This window comes from Pristiophorus japonicus, chromosome 10 (assembly GCF_044704955.1).
Source record: "Pristiophorus japonicus isolate sPriJap1 chromosome 10, sPriJap1.hap1, whole genome shotgun sequence".
Lineage (NCBI taxonomy): Eukaryota > Metazoa > Chordata > Chondrichthyes > Pristiophoridae > Pristiophorus > Pristiophorus japonicus.
The window spans coordinates 216,097,325-216,117,179 of NC_091986.1; the positions used below are offsets into that span (position 1 = coordinate 216,097,325).

Genomic DNA, 19,855 nt, shown 5'->3' on the forward strand with positions numbered 1-19,855 from the left:
TTTACTAGATGATCATTTATTAATCCTGTCTCATTACACAGATCTAAGATAGCCTGCTTCCTGGTTGGTTCCGCAACGTACTGTTCAAGGAAACTATCCCGGATAAACTATGACTTCTTCCTCAAGGCTACGCTTGCCCAATTTGCTTTGTCCAATCAATATGAAGGTTAAAATCGGCCATGATTATTTCCGTTCATGTTTTACAAGCCTCCATTATTTCTTGATTTATACTCCGTTCAACCGTGTAGCTATTGTTAGGGGGCCGACAGACTAAGCCCACCAGCGACTTTTCCCCCTAATTATTCATTATCACCACCCAAACTGAGTCAACATCTTGATCTTCTGAGCCAATTTCGTTTCTCATTAACGCACTGATTTCATCCTTTATTAACAGAGCTACCCTACCTCCTTTTCCTTTCTGTCTGTCCTTCCGAATTGTCAAATACCCCTGAATATTTAGTTCCCAGCCTTGGTCACCTTGCAACCACGTTGCCGTCAACATCTATTTTGTTACGAATGCTGCGTGCATTCAGATCAAGAGCTTTTGGGTCAACTTGGGACACTGGCTCCAATATACAAATCTGCAACCTTTTACAAATATTTCTTTCCTCCTCCTAAAGATGATAGGGGAAGATTTTCAACTTGCTACCTGGGCGTAAAACTGGCGTTGCTGATTGCCCGCCTGTTACAGAAATTGACCACTTTTCAGCACCGTTGAAAGCAGTGGAAGTGAAAAATCCAGCGGCTGATCAGCACTCGCCCTGGCCACGTAGAAAATCTACCTGTGAGTGGAGTAGTTCATTGGTTGGCAACAATTCCAGTCCGTCAATTCTGAGTCCAGATACTCCTCATTGCACCCGTACAGGGTCATTTGCGGGAGGAGATTGGGGTAACTTACCAATCCAATTTTCCTGGGTTTGAGGTTCATGATGTGTTCCTGGTGGAATCCCCACTAGCGAGGAGCACACAGCAGCTCCTGATGAAAATCCAGGCAGTGCTTCTGTGGCTCGACAAGAGATGGAGACCGCAAAAGGGGAAAAAAGAAGCCCAAAGACAGCAACAAATCTTCTTCTGAAGGCCTCAGTCGAGGATTTCAGCAGGTGAGAGATTGGGGTGAAATGAAGGGGCAAGAGGCCAAGTCGAGGCCTTCTCTTTCTCTCGGTCAGAAAACTTCAGGTCCTTGCGACCACAGGACCAAGACAGGCTTCACCTGGATATCCGAGGAGATGGGGAGGTGCCACTGGCATTTGCACGTGGCGAGTTAGAAAGAAACTGTCATTGGCGGTCCTGGCACGAGCAGAGATGGGGTAATTAAAGGGTTGGAATGCAACAAGTAGTCCTCGCCACCCAATTTTGCCACTACTTTGCCTAATTTGGGGCAGCCAAGCAGAGAAAATCCAGGCCTAAATTTCAGGTTTTGACTGTGATGGGCATTACAACCAAGCCAATCCTATTCTCAATTGAGAGGCAACATGAATTTTTCAACAGAGTTCACTGGATAACTAGAAGTGGGAATCTCTGGCTATTTATCCCTTCCCTTGCCCAGGAGCGGCGAGGTGAATTGTACCGCCACAACCTCCACACCAGCTGAGATCAACAAGCTCCAGAGCGTGGATTGAACTTCAGTCCATCTGGCCTTGATGGCCTCATGCCTTATCTTAGAAAGATTTTCCAGCACATCGTTAGCAACAAGACTACCACGCAAGGGCTTGTTTTTGTAGACACACTAAGCAACTGGCACCTTGTCAAATAGTAATGTATTTCCTCTATTTTGTACGAAAACACATCAGATGTGTCCCTGAAGAAACTTCACTTGCACAGAGCTGGCAAATTTATAGGCCAACAGTGCCAAAATGGGATTTCTTATCCCCTATGCAGTGATAGAATGAAATCATCCAAGGCAAAACACATTGCAGCCATTGGCAACTTCAGGCAACATCTGGGGATTACCTGAACTCTGCTGCCCAAGTGCTCGTCACTGCTCAGGATTCTTCATTTCACTGTACACATTAAAATTAGGCATAGATTTTACAGGGAGGGCGATGAAATAGTCCACCATCCTCTCTGGCTTTAATCAAGGCTTTCATCACAGCAACATTACATTACATTTCCCACATTACAACAGCGACTACATGCCAAAAGTACTTCATTGGCTGTAATGCGCTTCGAGACGTCCAGTGGAGGTGAAAGGCAGTATATAAATGCAAGTCTTTCTTCATTTCAATGTATTACATTTAAGATTTCACAGATGAAGATTACTAACCATGCTATAGTCTTTGTGTCACTGAGCCCACATTTCTTTTTAAAAAAAGATTGTTGTTCAGGTTGTCGCTGCATGCACATTGAATATGTTGCATTTTACTCGTGAAGAATACGTAGGGCATGTTTTGGAGTTATACAAGGTAATAGAACCCTGCAAGACTCGAGTAACTGACTCACATCGCTTTCATTAATTTTCATAAGGCTCTCTGTCCAATGCCTCATGAGACCTTGACGAAATAGCTTATGGCTTACATAACTGAATACTGGATTTTCTCCAGGACGTGTATTATAGCTCCAAGATCCATTGGGGGTTAGATGGGAGACTCTCAGAATCCTCGTTTTTCTCAAAAGTGAACCGAGGTAAGGTTGTCCACCAACACCCACTCTATTCAATATGTAATTTTTAAAATTAATTATTGGGACGTGGGTGTGGTTGGCATTATTGCCTGTCCATAGTTGCTCTAGAGAAGGTACTGGTGGGGGCCTGGTTAGTGAATTGCTGCAGTCTGCACTCTTGGTGGTGGCTTGCTGGGCCACTTCAGAGCTCAGTGAAGAATAAACCACACTGCTGTGGCATTAAGAGTCACATAGGCCAAACCGGGTGAGGAGAGAAAGGGAGGAAACGGGGAGGGAAAACAAGAGCTCATCAAGATGGCTCCAAGATTACATACTGGATTATGGAAGATTGGAATGGCGTTAACCCCATGTGGCAGGCTTGGTAATTGATACTCAATTGGTAATTGATGACTTGCTTCCACGAGTTCACAGGTGTTTCGATGAAGGACCCGATGTTCCAGCTCCAGTCCTGAACTCAAATTGTGGAGGTGAAAGATGCCTATGCGTGGATTTTTTTTAGTGTTTGGTGACCGTTGCACATCAGGCACCACAACGGGCTTGACAGAGCTAAGTCTTGGTCCAGTGGCAAGGGATAACCAAGACGACTGGAGACCTGCTCTGCTGCACGGACCTAGCGCGCACACATATTGCAGTGTGGGTAGGTCCGTGCTGCCCCGGGCCCTCGGCTCTTCTGGGCCCCACACCCTCATCTATCGCACCTCCGCCGCAAACACTCGTCGCTCCTCCGCCCCAACCTTCCCACTCCTCTGTACCTGGGCACTGGCAGTGATCCAAAACACGAGTGATAACTGGCCAGCCAGCCTGTCTCTGGGGTTGGCATTCATCTGACCAGGCTCAAGATAGCCGTGCAAGCCAATGTCCTACTCGGCAAGTTGGTTCGAGCTGGACAAGCAGCAGGAAGCTTACTCGGGCTCGGTCATGGTGACCGGTGAGGTTTTACATGGTTCGGCTCCAGTAGTCCTCCTGTGCACAACTGGGAATACCACAAGCCAACCTGTATCTAAGCTGTGGGATTCTGGAAGTGTCGGTGCCCCTACTAGCTAGATAGTGTGCACTCTATAATGAGATTGATTCCGGAGATGAGGGGGTTGATTTAGGAGTAAGAATGAGAGGTGATCTTATCGAAACGTGTAAGATTATGAGGGGGCTCGACAAGGTGGATGCAGAGAGGATGTTTCCACTGATGGGAGGAGACGAGAACTAGAGGGCATAATCTTAGAATGAGGGGCCGCCCATTTAAAATTATGAGGAGGAATTCGCTGCCTCAGAGAGCTGTGGAAGCTGGGGCATTGAATAAATTTAAGACCGAAAGAGTGTTTCTTCAACGATAAGGAGAGAAAAGGTTATGGGGAGCGGGCAAGGAGGTGGACCTGAGTTCATGATCAGTCATGATCATATTAAATGGCGGAGCAGGCTCGAGGGGCCGTATGGCCTACTCCTGATCCAATTTCTTATGTTATGAGGCAAACTAAAATTGCACTATTCTCGGGTAGCTTGGTTTGAAGATGATGCAGCAAGCCAAGCATTACACACAACTTAAACTCCCAGTCTACGGTGGACAGTCAGATCAAGATAAAGTACCTCTAAACCAACCTCTCACTCCCTTCCCTCCAAAAGAAATGACTGAATGAAAAAAATTGAAATACGTTAGTACGGGCAGCTTGGTTTGACGTCTCTGTACGGGCAGCTTGGTTTGACAGTGAAAACCCATGAAAATATTCCAAAATTGGGCCAATTAGGCACTGTACGTACAAACGTAGCTGCTGCAGTAGGACACTAAACAGGACAGGCAGTGGGCTGGAAGCAGTTGGTGGCCCCCTCAGGGAATGCTTGGTGGCACAACATGTAAAATCTACCTACAGGGAACAAACGACGAGTAGGGAAGTTACCTTTTTTTTTAAATAAAAGTACTAAAAATATGGGCATTGGGGACTGAAAAGTAGACAAGTTAGCAGAAAATGCTGGAACAACCCAGTTTTTGCTACTGCATTTGACCTGCACTCTCTCCGTCAAATCTCTCTCTGCCATTGTTCAGTAGTGCAGTCTATACACTCGCCACTCCCCAATACTTTGTCCACTTATATGAAACTGAGGAAATCAACATGAATTGGAAGAAGAAAACATTCAATGCTCAAGCGTCAAAGTGTGCAGCCGACAAAATGCTTCAATCAAATCACTGCTCATCCGGAACCCCACACACCATCTTCCGATAAGAATCTTTTGGTAGATCAACATACAGCGGATTTACTGCAAAGGGAAACGATATGAAAATGTCTGAGTGTGAAGACATACTTTTATCCAACAAGCTACATCCTGCGTTAGCCTGATCATCTTTTGTTCAATATCCGCTCACCATCTGTCCCTGATGTATCAAGAATGTTATAAACAAGGGAAAAACATACTTGTAGTTTTTTTCCAACGACAATGAAAAATTGTGAGGCAGATGCAAAATATACATCAATTAAACCACTATACATGACATTTTCTGATTAATACAGTATTTTGAAAGCACTAAATATTTAATTTCACTTTTCTTCATTGCAGGGATTTGGTTTAGGTGGACCTCAATAGATCAATGATAGTGTCAAGTCTACAAACTATCTGCCGAGATAAAAATGACAATTTTATCTTCCACTCTTGTTTTCCCCTCAGGCAGTTTTATCCTCTCCTTTCAAGATTAACTCCTTGCTGGAACACAAGGAGGTTACCCTGCAGTATCATGTCCAAGAATTTCCAATCTCAGCTGCAGTGCCATGTAAAGCACAAAGTTACTTTCAGACAATTCCAACACAGAGTAAACAGCAGCACAGGCACATTTATTATATTTTATCAGCTGTGGCTCAGTGGGTACTGCCCTCACCTCTGAGTCAGAAGGTTGTGGGTTCAAGTCCCAAGGGTCTTAAACCCACAAAAAAAATCTAGGCTGACACACCAGTGCCATGCTGAGGGAGTGCTGCACTGTCAGAGGTGCTGTCTTTCAGAAGAGACCCCGTCTGCTCCCACAGGGAGACGTAAAAGATCCCATGGCACTATTTCAAAGAGGAGCAGGGGAGTTATCCCCGCTGTCCGGGCCAATATTTGTCCCTCAATCAACATAACAAAGAACACAGATTATCTGGTCATTATCACGTTGCTGTTTGTGGGAGTTTGCTTGTGCAGAAATTGGCTGCCACGTTTCCCACACTACAACAGTGACTACCCTACAAAAGCATTTCATTGGCTGTAAAGCGCTTTGGGACATCCGGTGGTCATGAAAGGCGCTATATAAATGCAAGTCTTTCTATTCTTCAGGATTTGGATTCCATGAATCAATTTGAAACTGTGCGCAACTTTGGGCACTTTGCCTTTGGTCAGACATTCCTGAATGTGGGGAGGGTGCAGAGAACATTAACAAAGATGATTCAGTGACTGGGAATAAGTTGCTGATATGCACAAAACTGAACTGCTTTTCATTGGAGAAAATATTGAGGGAGATTTGGTTCAGTTTAATTTTAAATTGAGGCGCACAGTTGGCACAGATAAACAGGCTGTTTAATGGAACTACAAGACCAGAATATAAAATGAACTAGCCGTGGGCGAAACTGAATCCGAGAAGATGCCTCTCCAACATAGTGTGGCTACCAAGAACAAAACGCTTTTAATCTGAGGGTTTAATTTCAGGAAGGGACTGCTATCCAACCTCCCAGGCCCACTCCTCTACACCCCCAGCTTATATTTGCACCCAGAAGTGGAAACAATTCTGGAAACACGCTGTTGTGTTTTTTTTAATATGAAAGTCCGTTGTTTTAGGAGGGAAAGATAATCAAAAATAATTTTTTTTTAAATCTCGGGTCATGTGAAAAATAGTATTTTGGGGGAAAAGTTAGACCCATCCAACAAACCATCTGTGCATCTCATGCAGCACTTACCTCTACTCTAAATAGACATAAGTCCTCTAATAAGTACCTTTTGCTTTCCACCAGTAAGACAATTTCTTACCCATTCCCAGATTTTACCTCAAAGCGCCACTGCTTTACATTTAAGTACCCAGCTGTGTGCAACTTTGGATCAAATGCTGGGGAGGCCTCACTAGATGGGAAATGGCTTAAAATGATGCCCATTTTTAAAAAGGGTGACCCAGGGGAAAAAACAAAGAAGAGTAGTGAACGTCTGTCAGTGGAGAGCAGCAGGCCAGAGATTAATCATGGAAATTTGAGAATGAATGAGTGAATATTCTGGTATTCTGCTGAAAAATCTTAAAGGATTATGTAGGATTTGTGCAGAACTTTTCTCAGCAGATTAAATGAGGTGAGGCCTATGATGAAGTAGTCTACATCTGACCTTTGGAAAGGGTGACTTTAATGTGTCAATTTGCCTTTTCATTTTTTTTTCCTGACAATTCAATACTCAGTCACAACGGGAAAGAAAATGTGCGAGCGAGAGTCAACGAGAAATAAACTGAAGGGAAACCCTTCTATGCACGTCATAAGCTGGATTGTATAACAGCAGGTTGTTACATAATCCAGCCCTTCATGACCCTTCATATTGTCATTCACTGTACAGTAATAAATACATTGCAAGGGCCTTCCTTATGGCCCAAGTGCCTATACGGAGCATGGAATCAGTGAATGCACTGCACAGGAGTATGATATTCGGCCCCTTGGGCTTGTTCTGGCTCTTGGAAAGAGCTGCCCAATTTAGTCCCACACCTCAGCTTTTTCCCCATAGCCCTGCAAATTCCCTCTGGATGATGCTTTGGAGGGGGGAGGGAAGAGATGGGTGTCACCTTTAGGAGTGGGGGTGGGGAGAATCAAAATATCAAAAGGATGCGAAAAGGGCGAGAAATCCTAAGCCATCCATTTAAGCTCTGGGTGCTGGTGTACATCTTTTTATATGCAGTCATGGACCTCTGAGTCAGAAGGTTGAGGGTTCAAGTCTCACTCCAGAAACTTGAGCCTGTAAATCTAGGCTGGCACTCCAGTGCAGTGCTGAGTGTTGCACTGTCGGAGGTGCCGTCTGGCGGATGAGACGTTAAACCGAGACCCCGTCTGCCCGCTCGGGTTGACATAAACCTGGATCAACTGGGCTTGTATTCACTGGAGTTCAGATGAATGAGAGGGGATCTCATAGAAACGTTTAAAATTCTGATGGGTTTAGACAGGTTAGACAGGTTAGATGCAGGAAGAATGTTCCCAATGTTGGGGAAGTCCAGAACCAGGGGTCACGGTCGAAGGATAAGGGGTAAGCCATTTAGGACCGAGATGAGGAGAAACTTCTTCACCCAGAGAGTGGTGAAACTGTGGAATTCTCGGCCACAGAAAGTTGTTGAGGCCAATTCACTAAATATATTCAAAAAGGAGTTAGATGTAGTCCTTACTACTAGAGGGATCAAGGGGTATGGCGAGAAAGCAGGAATGGGGTACTGAAGTTGCATGTTCAGCCATGAACTCATTGAATGGCGGTGCAGGCTCGAAGGGCCGAATGGCCTACTCCTGCACCTATTTTCTATGTTTCTATGTTTCTAAATTAGTCCTCTTCAAGTACAAGTCCAATTGCTTTTTGGAAGTTCCTCTGGAATCCGATTCCAGCATCCTTTCAGGTAGTGTGTTCCAGATCTCAACAACCCTCTGTGAAAAAAATTCTCATTTGCCTCTAGTTCTTTTGGCAATTATTTTAAATCTATGACCTCTGGTTACCGACCCTGTTGCCAGAGGAAATAGTTCCTCCCCCACTTTCTCTATTAAATGCTTCGTAATTCTGAACACCTCCGAGATCTCCCCTTCGCCTTCTACTGTAAGAACAATTCCAGCTTTTCCAATCTCTCCACACAACTGAACTCACTCATTCCCGGTATTATCCTGGAAAACCTCCTTGAACTTGATAGCCTTTCGAAAGTGTGGTGCCATGAATTATGGATAATATTCCAGCGGAGGCCCAACCAGTGATTTGTAAAGGTTTGGCATGACTGCCTTATTTTTTGATTCAATGCCCCTATTTACAAAGCCCCATATAGGGCCCAAGTTTCCACATGATTTGCGCCTGATTTTTTAGGAGCAACTGGTGGAGAACGGACTATTTTAGAAATCGCAATTCTCCACATTTGTTTTTCTGCAGTTCTAGTCAGGTAGAACAGTTCCAGTTTAGAACAGAATTTTTTCTTCAAAAGGGGGCGTGTCCGGCCACTGACGCCTGATTTGAAAGTTTCCACAGTGAAAACATACTCCAAACTAAAGTAGAATGGAGCCAGTGAAGATTTTTGTAGAACTGAAAAAACCTGTTCTACACATTAAAAAAATCAGGCGCAGGTTACAAATTAGGCGTCCAGAACGAGGTGGGGGGGGGGGGGGGGGAGTGGGTGTCGGGTCGGGTCTGGTCGGCAGGAGGAGGGGGGGGGAGCGCATGGGGTCTGGTCGGTTGGGGGGGGGGGGGAGGGGGGGGGGGGGCGGGTGTCGGGTCCGGTCGGGGGCACGGGGGGGAGCAGGAGCTGGCCGTGGGAGGAGCCTTATTCACGCAGCCCCAGTAGTGAGGCCATTCAGCCAGGGCTAGGGGCTGCGTGCTTCGGGCCCCTCCCACACAGTTCGGCGCCTGGAGCTACTGCACTTGCATGCCCACTGTAGCGCGCATGTGCAGAGGTCCCGGCACTGTTTTCAGCGCCGGGACCTGGCTCCGCCCCCCCCACAGCTCGTGCTGGCTGCGCCGAGGGCCAGAGGACCTGTAAGTAGGTGAAGAATACGGAGGATTTTTTTAGGCGCCGTTTTAGGCGCGAAAAACGGGCGCCCAGCTCGGAGGGGCGCCCGTTTATTTTCTTGTGGAAACTTGAGCCCATATTTTCTGAAACAACTCATCAACTTGTCCTGCCATCTTCAAAGATTTGAGAGCATTCACCCCAAGTCGCTTTGTTCTTGCATTGTTCCCCTCAAAATAATATCATTTAGATTACTCTGCCTCTCCATGCTGTTTCTCCAAAAGTGCGTCACAGGACACCGAGCAGGGAGTGGGAGAGAATTCTGGGAGCAGTCAGAAAATATGGTGCAAGATACAGATTTTGATAATGTTTTTGAATTCCAAGGTGCAGGGGGATGGTGGCTAAAGTCTGCCATTTATAATGTAACAGAGGAAAGGAGGGCGGGCGGGGAGGGGGGGGAAAAATCGATAAAATAGATGAACTGGAAGAATAGAAGAGACACGCAAGAATGAAGAGTTCAGAAAGATTGTAGAGGAAGGGGACAAAATTGCAGTGGCAGACTTAAGAAAAATAAAGGATGAGGATTTTGAAGTCACTTTGCAGGGAGACCATTTCAGGTCATGTTATAAACTTGCATTTCTGTTAAGTTTTATTTTTAAAAAGAAGAAAAATTGAATCATCAGTTGGATATTGAGCACAAATGTCATACAGCAAGGTGGTTTAATTTTACGTGATTGGAACAGCCCCATCTGCAACGTGAGGAAAACTGGACGTTAAAAAATGTCTGTGGAATCAAATGCACCTGGGCCAGGGCCAGCGTTGCGATTTATTAACTGATTTGCTGGAAATCCATGACATCAGTACCCCGAACTCAGTTGGCTCTGCCTCAATTCTGATCAGCCCCAGCAAAGTCAACTTAGTGAATCGATAACAGTCCCTAACTCCACATGGTGGGAACATGTAACCACCTCACCGTGTTCAAAATGCCAGTGTGATCATTTTAAAAATTGTTATAAATACTCAATTAATTCTTCGACTGCGTGCTATTCTTGATTGGGTACCCAGCTGAAGCAAGAGAGTTACAGAGCTGCCGAAAGGCTTGGTCAAAGAAAAACAAAAGTGAAGCAAATTCAAGCTTTCATATGGACCCTTCATTTTGTCTCACCACTAGGAGTGCAATTGAGAGTTGAGCTGGATAACCAGAGGTCAAACTGACCCAAAAATATGAATTGGGCTGCAATTCCAACATTTTCTTTTTCGAGGGACGAGGAAAGTTGGATTTTGTGGCTGAAATTTTCTGAAAATTCAAACTGCAGAATTGAGCCCTACAGAACAGAATGCTTTACCACTTTTGGCATTCAGTGTCAGCAGCGAGCATTTCTAGGTCTGGAACACCAGCGTTAACTCCCTCTGCTTTATGCCAACTGTTGTGTTCCTAACACAGATGAGACTGCACACAGGGAGGTTAAAGTAACTGTGACCTCAATCTTTATTAAGATACTCCAGAGTGAGTAACAGGCCTTAGGGGCCGGCTTATGCTGGGATCCCTTGGGACTTCAGGGGATGCGCTCCCTGGTGGCGGAACATGGGAGTGCATGCTTTACAGATACACATCATCACTCCACCGCCCAAAGTCAAAGTGAAAACTTTTTACAAGGTCAGGCGGTCAGGAGCCTTTCTTTCCCTGGTGGACCGCCAAGGTACAAATGTCTGTTCTGGTGGCCTTGCTGGGCTGTTGGGCGTGATGGGTTCGATTGATGGTGTCGTTGATCCCTTGGGTGTGTGTTGTGGGCTCAAAAAAGGTGCTGTCTGTGAACTGCAGCCTCGTTTGGTCCAGGTGCTTTCTGCAAATTTGTCCATTGTCTAGTTTGACTACAAACACCCTACTCCCTTCTTTAGCCATCACCGTGCCTGCGATCCACTTGGGACCATGTCCATAGTTTAGCACATACACACGGTCATTCAGATCAATTTCCCGTAACACAGCAGCGCGGCCATCGTTTACATTTTGTTGCTGCTGCCTGCTCTCTACCTGATCATGCAGGTTGGGGTGAACCAGCGAGAGTCTGGTTTTAAGTATCCTTTGCATGAGTCGCTCAGCCGGGGGCACTCCTGTGAGCGAGTGGGGTCTCGTGCGGTAGCTGAGCAGTACTCGGGATAGGCGGGCTTGGAGTGAGCCTTCTGTGACTCGTTTGAGGCTCTGTTTGATTGTTTGTACTGCCCGCTCTGCCTGCCCATTGGAGGCTTGTTTAAATGGGGCCGAGGTGACATGTTTGATCACATTGTGGATCACGAATTCTTTAAATTTGGCACTGGTGAAACATGGCCCGTTGTCACTGACCAGTATGTCAGGCAGGCCATGGGTGGCAAACATGGCCCTCAGGCTTTCAATTGTGGTGGTGGCAGTGCTTCCCGACATTATTTCACATTCAATCCATTTTGAAAAAGCATTCACCACCACCAGGAACATTTTACCGAGAAACAGGCCCACATAGTCGACATGGATCCTCGACCATGGTCTGGAGGGCCAGGACCACAAACTTAGTGGTGCCTCTCTGGGCGCGTTGCTCAACTGAGCACACATGCTGCATTGCCGTACACAGGACTCAAAGGCAGCATCGATACCGGGCCACCACACGTGGGATCTGGCTATCGCTTAATCATTACTATACCCGGGTGTGTGCTGTGGAGATCCAAAATGAACGTCTCCCTGCCTTTTTTGGGAAGCACTACGCGGTTACCCCACAACAGGCAGTCTGCCTGAATGGACGGCTCGTTCTTTCGCCACTGAAACGGCTTGATTAGCTCTTGCATTTCAACGGGGATGTTGGCCCAGCTCCCATGCAGCACACAGTTTTTTACTAGGGATAGCAGAGGATCTTGGCTGGTCCAAGTCCTAATCTGGTGGGCCATGACAGGTGATTTATTTATCATTTTCAAACACTTCCATGACAATCAACAAATCTGCGGGCTGCGCCACCATCAACAAGTTTGCAGGCTGCGCCATTTCCACCCCCGTGGTGGGCAATGGTAGCCGACAGAGCATCCGCACAGTTCTCAGTGCCTGGCCTGTGGAGGATGGTATAGCTATACTCTGATAAGGGGGATCTCGCGCTTTGTATGCGGGCTGAGGCATTAGTATTTATCCCCTTGTTTTCAGTGAACAGGGATATGAGGGGCTTGTGATTGGTTTCCAGCTCAAATTTTAGGCCAAACAGGAACTGATGCATTTTCTTTACCCCGAACACACACGCTAATGCCTCTTTCTTAATCATGCTGCAGGCCCTCTCGGCCTTAGACAAGCTCCTGGAAGCATAGGCGACGGGTTGCAACTTCCCCGCAACGTTAGTTTGTTGTAGTACACACCCGACTCCGTACGACGACGCATCACATGCTACCACGAGTCTTTTACACGGGTTATACAATACAAGCAGCGTGTTGGAGCATAAAACGTTTCTGGCTCTCTCAAAAGCAATTACTTATTACATTGTACATTAATGATTTAGACGAGGGGATTAAATGCAGTATCTCCAAATTTGCGGATGATACTAAGTTGGGTGGCAGTGTGAGCTGCGAGGAGGATGCTATTAGGCTGCAGAGTGACTTGGATAGGTTAGGTGAGTGGGCAAATGCATGGCAGATGAAGTATAATGTGGATAAATGTGAGGTTATCCACTTTGGTGGTAAAAACAGAGAGACAGACTATTATCTGAATGGTGACAGATTAGGAAAAGGGAAGGTGCAACGAGACCTGGGTGTCATGGTACATCAGTCATTGAAGGTTGGCATGCAGGTACAGCAGGCGGTTAAGAAAGCAAATGGCATGTTGGCCTTCATAGCGAGGGGATTTGAATACAGGGGCAGGGAGGTGTTGCTACAGTTGTACAGGGCCTTGGTGAGGCCACACCTGGAGTATTGTGTACAGTTTTGGTCTCCTAACTTGAGGAAGGACATTCTTGCTATTGAGGGAGTGCAGCGAAGGTTCACCAGACTGATTCCCGGGATGGCGGGACTGACCTATCAAGAAAGATTGGATCAATTGGGCTTGTATTCACTGGAGTTCAGAAGAATGAGAGGGGACCTCATAGAAACGTTTAAAATTCTGACGGGTTTAGACAGGTTAGATGCAGAAAGAATGTTCCCAATGTTGGGGAAGTCCAGAACCAGGGGTCACAGTCTGAGGATAAGGGGTAAGCCATTTAGGACCGAGATGAGGAGAAACTTCTTCACCCAGAGAGTGGTGAACCTGTGGAATTCTCTACCACAGAAAGTAGTTGAGGCCAATTCACTAAATATATTCAAAAGGGAGTTAGATGAAGTCCTTACTACTCGGAGGATCAAGGGTTATGGCGAGAAAGCAGGAAGGGGGTACTGAAGTTTCATGTTCAGCCATGAACTCATTGAATGGCGGTGCAGGCTAGAAGGGCTGAATGGCCTGCTCCTGCACCTATTTTCTATGTTTCTATGTTTCTATGTTTCTATAAGAACATAACATAAGAATTAGGAACAAGAGTAGGCCATCTAGCCCCTCGAGCCTGCTCCGCCATTTAAAAAGATCATGGCTGATCTGGCCGTGGACTCAGCTCCACTTACCCGCCCGCTCCCTATAACCCTTAATTCCCTTATTGGTTAAAAAACTATCTATCTGTGATTTGAATACATTCAATGAGCTAGCCTCAACTGCTTCCTTGGGCAGAGAATTCCACAGAATCACAACCCTCTGGGAGAAGAAATTCCTTCTCAACTCGGTTTTAAATTGGCTCCCCCGTATTTTGAGGCTGTGCCCCCTAGTTCTAGTCTCCCCGACCCGTGGAAACAACCTCTCTGCCTCTATCTTGTCTATCCCTTTCATGATTTTAAATGTTTCTATAAGATCACCCCTCATCCTTCTGAACTCCAACGAGTAAAGACCCAGTCTACTCAATCTATCATAAGGTAACCCCCTCATCTCCGGAATCAGCTGAGTGAATCGTCTCTGCACCCCCTCCAAGGCTAGTATATCCTTCCTTAAGTAAGGTGACCAAAACTGCACGCAGTACTCCAGGTGCGGCCTCACCAATACCTTGTACTGTTGCAGCAGGACCTCCCAGCTTTTATACTCCATCCCTCTTGCAATGAAGGCCAACATTCCATTCGCCTTCCTGATTACCGGCTGTACCTGCAAACTAACTTTTTGGGATTCATGCACAAGGATCCCTAGGTCCCTCTGCACCGCAGCATGTTGTAATTTCTCCCCATTCAAATAATATTCCCTTTTACTGTTTTTTTTTCCCCCAAGGTGGATGACCTCACATTTTACGACATTGTATTCCATCTGCCAAACCTTAGCCCATTCGCTTAACCTATCTAAATCTCTTTGCAGCCTCTCTGTGTCCTCTACACAACCCACTTCCCCACTAATCTTCGTGTCATCTGCAAATTTTGTTACACTACACTCTGTCCCCTCTTCCAGGTCATCTATGTATATTGTAAACAGTTGTGGTCCCAGCACCGATCCCTGTGGCACACCACTAACCACCGATTTCCAACCTGAAAAAGACCCATTTATCCCGACTCTCTGCTTTCTGTTAGCCAGCCAATTCTCTATCCATGCTAATACATTTCCGCTGACTCGGCGTACCTCTATCTTCTGCAATAACCTTTTGTGTGGCACCTTATCGAATGCCTTTTGGAAATCATAATACACCACATCCATCGGTACAACTCTATCCGCCATGCTAGTTATATCCTCAAAGAATTCCAGTAAATTAGTTAAACATGATTTCCCCTTCATGAATCCATGTTGCGTCTGCTTAATTGCACTATTCCAATCTAGTTGTCCCGCTATTTCTTCCTTAATGATAGCTTCAAGCATTTTCCCCACTAAAGATGTTAAACTAACCGGCCTATAGTTACCTGCCTTTTGTCTGCCCCCTTTTTTTAAACAGAGGCGTTACATTAGCTGCTTTCCAATCCACTGGTACCTCCCCAGAGTCCAGAGAATTTTGGTAAATTATAACGAATGCATCTGCTATAACTTCCGCCATCTCTTTTAATACCCTGGGATGCATTTCATCAGGACCAGGGGACTTGTCTACCTTGAGTCCCATTAGCCTGTCCAGCACTACCCCCCTAGTGATAGTGATTGTCTCAAGGTCCTCCCTTCCCACATTCCCATGACCAGCAATTTTTGGCATGGTTTTTGTGTCTTCCACTGTGAAGACCGAAGCAAAATAATTGTTTAAGGTCTCAGCCATTTTCACATTTCCCATTACTAAATCCCCCTTCTCATCTTCTAAAGGATCAACATTTACTTTAGTCACTCTTTTCCTTTTTATATATCGGTAAAAGCTTTTACTATCTGTTTTTATGTTTTGCGCAAGTTTACTTTCGTAATCTATCTTTCCTTTCTTTATTGCTTTCTTAGTCATACTTTGCTGTCGTTTAAAATATTCCCAATCTTCTCGTTTCCCACTAACCTTGGCCACCTTATACGCATTGGTTTTTAATTTGATACTCTCCTTTATTTCCTTGGTTATCCACGGCTGGTTATCCCTTCTCTTACCACCCTTCTTTTTCACTGAGCACTATGAAAGAGCTCCTTAAAAGTCCTCCACTGTTCCTCAATTGTGCCACCGTTTAGTCTATGTTCCCAATCTACTTTAGCTAACTCTGCCCTCATCCCACTGTAGTCCCCTTTGTTTAAGCATAGTATGCTCGTTTGAGACACTACTTCCTCACCCTCAATCTGTATTACAAATTCAACCATACTGTGATCACTCATTCCGAGAGGATCTTTTATTAGGAGATCGTTTATTATTTCTGTCTCATTACACAGGACCAGATCTAAGATAGCTTGCTCCCTTGTAGGTTCTGTAACATACTGTTCGAAGAAACAATCCTGTTTGCATTCTATGAATTCCTCCTCCAGGCTCCCCTGTGCGATTTGATTACTTGTTTTTTTTCCGCATACCCAGTTCTCACCTTTACGCAATAACACATGTAGGGGCTCTAAGAGGGTGCTTAACCCCAGTAGGAAGTTGCCAAAATAGTTGAGGAGTCCCAGGAACGACCGCAGCTCCGTGACGTTGTGTGGCCTGGGTGTGTTCCTGATAGCCTCTGTCTTGGCGTCTGTGGGCCGAATGCTGTCCGCCGCGATCTTTCTCGCCAAAAATTCCACTTCTATTGCCACGAAAACGCATTCCGACCTCTTCAGCAGCAGCCCTACATGATCCAGTCGTTGGAGGACCTCCTCCAGGTTTTGTAGGTGATCGACGGTGTCCCGACCCATGACCAATACGTCGTCCTGAAAAATCACCGTGCGTGGTACCGACTTGAGTAGGCTCTCCATGTTTCTCTGGAAGATCGCTGCAGCTGACCGAATTCCAAACGGCATCTGTTGTAGATGAACAGTCCCTTGTGCGTGTTGATGCAGGTGAGGACCTTTGAAGACTCCTCCAGCTCCTGCGTCATGTAGGCCGAAGTCAGGTCGAGTTTAGTGAACGTCTTGCCTCCTGCCAGCGTCACAAATACGTCGTCTGCCTTAGGTAGCGGGTATTGGTCCTGTAGCGAGAAACGATTAATAGTTACTTTATAATCGCTGCAAATCCTGACCATGCCATCACTTTTGAGTACTAGAACAATCGGGCTGGCTCACTCGCTGAATTCCACTGGGGAGATGATGCCCTCACGTTGCAGCCTGTCCAGCTCGATTTCCACTCTCTCCCTCATCACGTGGGGTAGCGCTCGCGCCTTGTGGTGAATGGGTCATGCCTCTGGGACCAAGTGCATCCGCACCTTCGCCCCGGAAAAGTTTCCAATGCCTGGCTCAAAAGGGAAGGAAATTTGTTAAGAACCTGGGTACATGAGGCCTCATCGACATGTGATAGTGCTCGGATGTCATCCCAGTTCCAGTGGATTTTGCCCAGTCAGCTCCTTCCAAGCAGTGTGGGGCCATCACTCAGGACAATCCAGAGTGGCAGTTAGTGCACCTTGCCCTCGTAGGTGACCTTGACCATGGCGCTGCCCAGGACAGTGAAAAGCTCTTTGGTGTACGTTCTCAGTTTTGTGTGGATGGGGCTCAGGGCTGGTCTGAGTGCCTTGTTGCACCACAGTCTCTCAAACATCTTTTTACTCATGATGGATTGGCTAGCGCCAGTGTCCAGTTCCATGGCTACGTGTAAGCCATTCAAGTTTACGTTTAGCATTATAGGTGGACATTTCGTTGAAAATGTGTGCACCCAGTGTACTTCAGCATCTGCCTCCTCTCTGAGGCTCGAAATTGCTTTGATCCACCGTGGACCGATCTTCCTCTGCCACGTGGTGGTTAGCAGGTTTTGCAGAGCTTGCAACTTGGCGGTGCCCCATTGTTCCACAGCTCTTGCAAACATACCCTTTGAAGCGGCATGAATAGGCTGAATGGAATCCTCCACAACGCCAACAAGGTGTGAATGGCCTTGCATTCATCCTTTGTTGGAGACTCAGTCATCTGGGTCACCTGAGGCCTGCTGGTAGTTGCAGACTCGTGGTTTCTGCCCTGTACATTTCTGCTCGCAAACACAGTTCCAGTTAATTTATGAACATGGCTAGCACTTGTGTGCTGAGAGATTTGTTTGGTGTTATCACTGTTGGACATAAACGCCTATGCTATCGCAATGGCCTGACTGAGGGTCTGTATCACTACAGTCAAAAGTTTTCATAGGATGGTCTCGTGGCCAATGCCCAGTACAAAAAAAAGTCTCTAAGCATTTGCTCCAGGTTGCCATCAAAGTCACATTGTCCTGCAAGTCACCTTAGCTCGGCGACGTAGCTCGCCACTTCCTGACCTTCAGATCGCTGGCACGTGTAGAACCGATACCTCGCCATCAGCACGCTCTCCCTCAGGTTAAGATGCTCCCGAACCAGTGTACACAGCTCTTCATACGACTTATCTGTGGGTTTCACCGGAGCCAGAAGATTCTTCATGAGGCTGTAGGTCGGTGCCCCGCAGACTGTGAGGAGGACCGCTCTCCTTTTTGCAGCGCTTCCATCTCTGCCCAGCTCGTTGGTTACAAAGTACTGGTCTAGCCGTTCAACATAGGCTTCCCAGTCCTCACCCTCCGAGAACTTATCCAGGATGCCCACAGTTTGCTACATCTTTGCATTGGATTCGTGTACTCGTCACCAGTTGTGTTCCTAACACAGATGAGACTGCACAGGGAGGTTAAAGTAACAGTGACCTCAGTCTTTATTAAGACACTCCAGAGTGATTAACAGGCCTTAGGGGCTGGCTTATATACAGTGCTCCCAAGGGATGCTGGGATCCCTTGGGACTTCAGGGGATGCGCTCTCTGGTGGCAGAACATGGGAGTGCATGCTTTACAGATGCACAACACCAACAATGTACATTTAGTCCCAGTCTCAGACCATCAGTGTGACATTTCTATTTCCCAATGGCAAAATTAGTGGCGAAGAGCAGTCAGATTTGCTGTGTGGACTCACCCAAACTCGGAACTAAATTGTGATCATCCAAACGCAGACAGCGCAAGACCCTTATGGGCAACAATGAGAAATGTTCTTCGCATTAATCTGGCCTGCATTCAAGCCTACATCCTACCAGATTAAATAACGGCCTTCAAATCAGCTTTGTTGCTCAATCTCACTGCAATTCATTTTTCATAATGCTGTGACATTACCTCCTGTAGAAAGATTTAGGAGGAATGTACTGGCAAATACTACTGCACGCATTTTGTCAGTGGGAATAAATCGATGTTGCAGCACACCTGCTGGGGATTGAAGTATTGAGGCTCAGAAAGACTAGAGGTCCTCAGAAAGGCGTTGTATTTTATGCAAATTCCATCAACCGTTTAGCTAGAATTGAAAGATTCTTGAGCTTAAAAACATTGAGGTAATGGGATTTTTGGTTCCAACGATTACATTAAGTTCAGATTTGCATCACCTGCTGCACAACTGTTTTCTTAAAAAATAATTCTCAAACGGTTGCATTGTTTGAATCTGGACAAGATTACATTTTTTTTCAAGGAAGGGTCCTGGCTTTGTGTTCAGCTTTGTTGCTCAATCTCACTGCAATTCATTTTTCATAATGCTGAGAGTCTGGGTTAGATTAAATCCACTTAAAGGGGAAGGCAAGTCTGGAGCACTTCAGTGCCAGGATCAAAGTCAAAACTTTTCTTCCTGCAATAGGTGTCCAAACATTCTTAAAATAATGATGAGTTTTTAAAAAGAATGCTTTTCTGAATTTTTTGTAAAGTAAGAGATTTTTAAAAAATATTCCAAAATAAGTTGAGGAGCCCAATGTTAATTATAAAACACAATGATCCACACGCCTAAAAAATGTCCAAGGAATTATTCAGGTCAAATACTTTGAGCAACATTTCTCTTCTCTCCACCTCCAATCAATTTGTTTTTCTCTCTCCTTCCCAAGCAGCAAGGGCATTGATCCACAGGAGCCAACCAGGATGCTGTATCTCACTTAAGTGGCCACTTTTTATGAATGATCCTGGACAGTTGCAACATCTATTTCACGAGTGGGGCCATCGCAGGCTAGACCAAATCTTTCTTCACCCAACATCTGGTTCAGAGACCATCAACAGG

At 46.0% G+C, this 19,855-nt stretch overlaps 1 protein-coding gene across 2 annotated transcripts in view; it reads right to left on the bottom strand.

Annotated features, from left to right (window-relative positions):
* The window catches only part of uvrag (UV radiation resistance associated gene), a 405,878-nt gene that overhangs the window by 212,661 nt on the left and 173,362 nt on the right, over window positions 1-19,855 (bottom strand). The gene's annotated exons all lie outside the window — the stretch shown is intronic.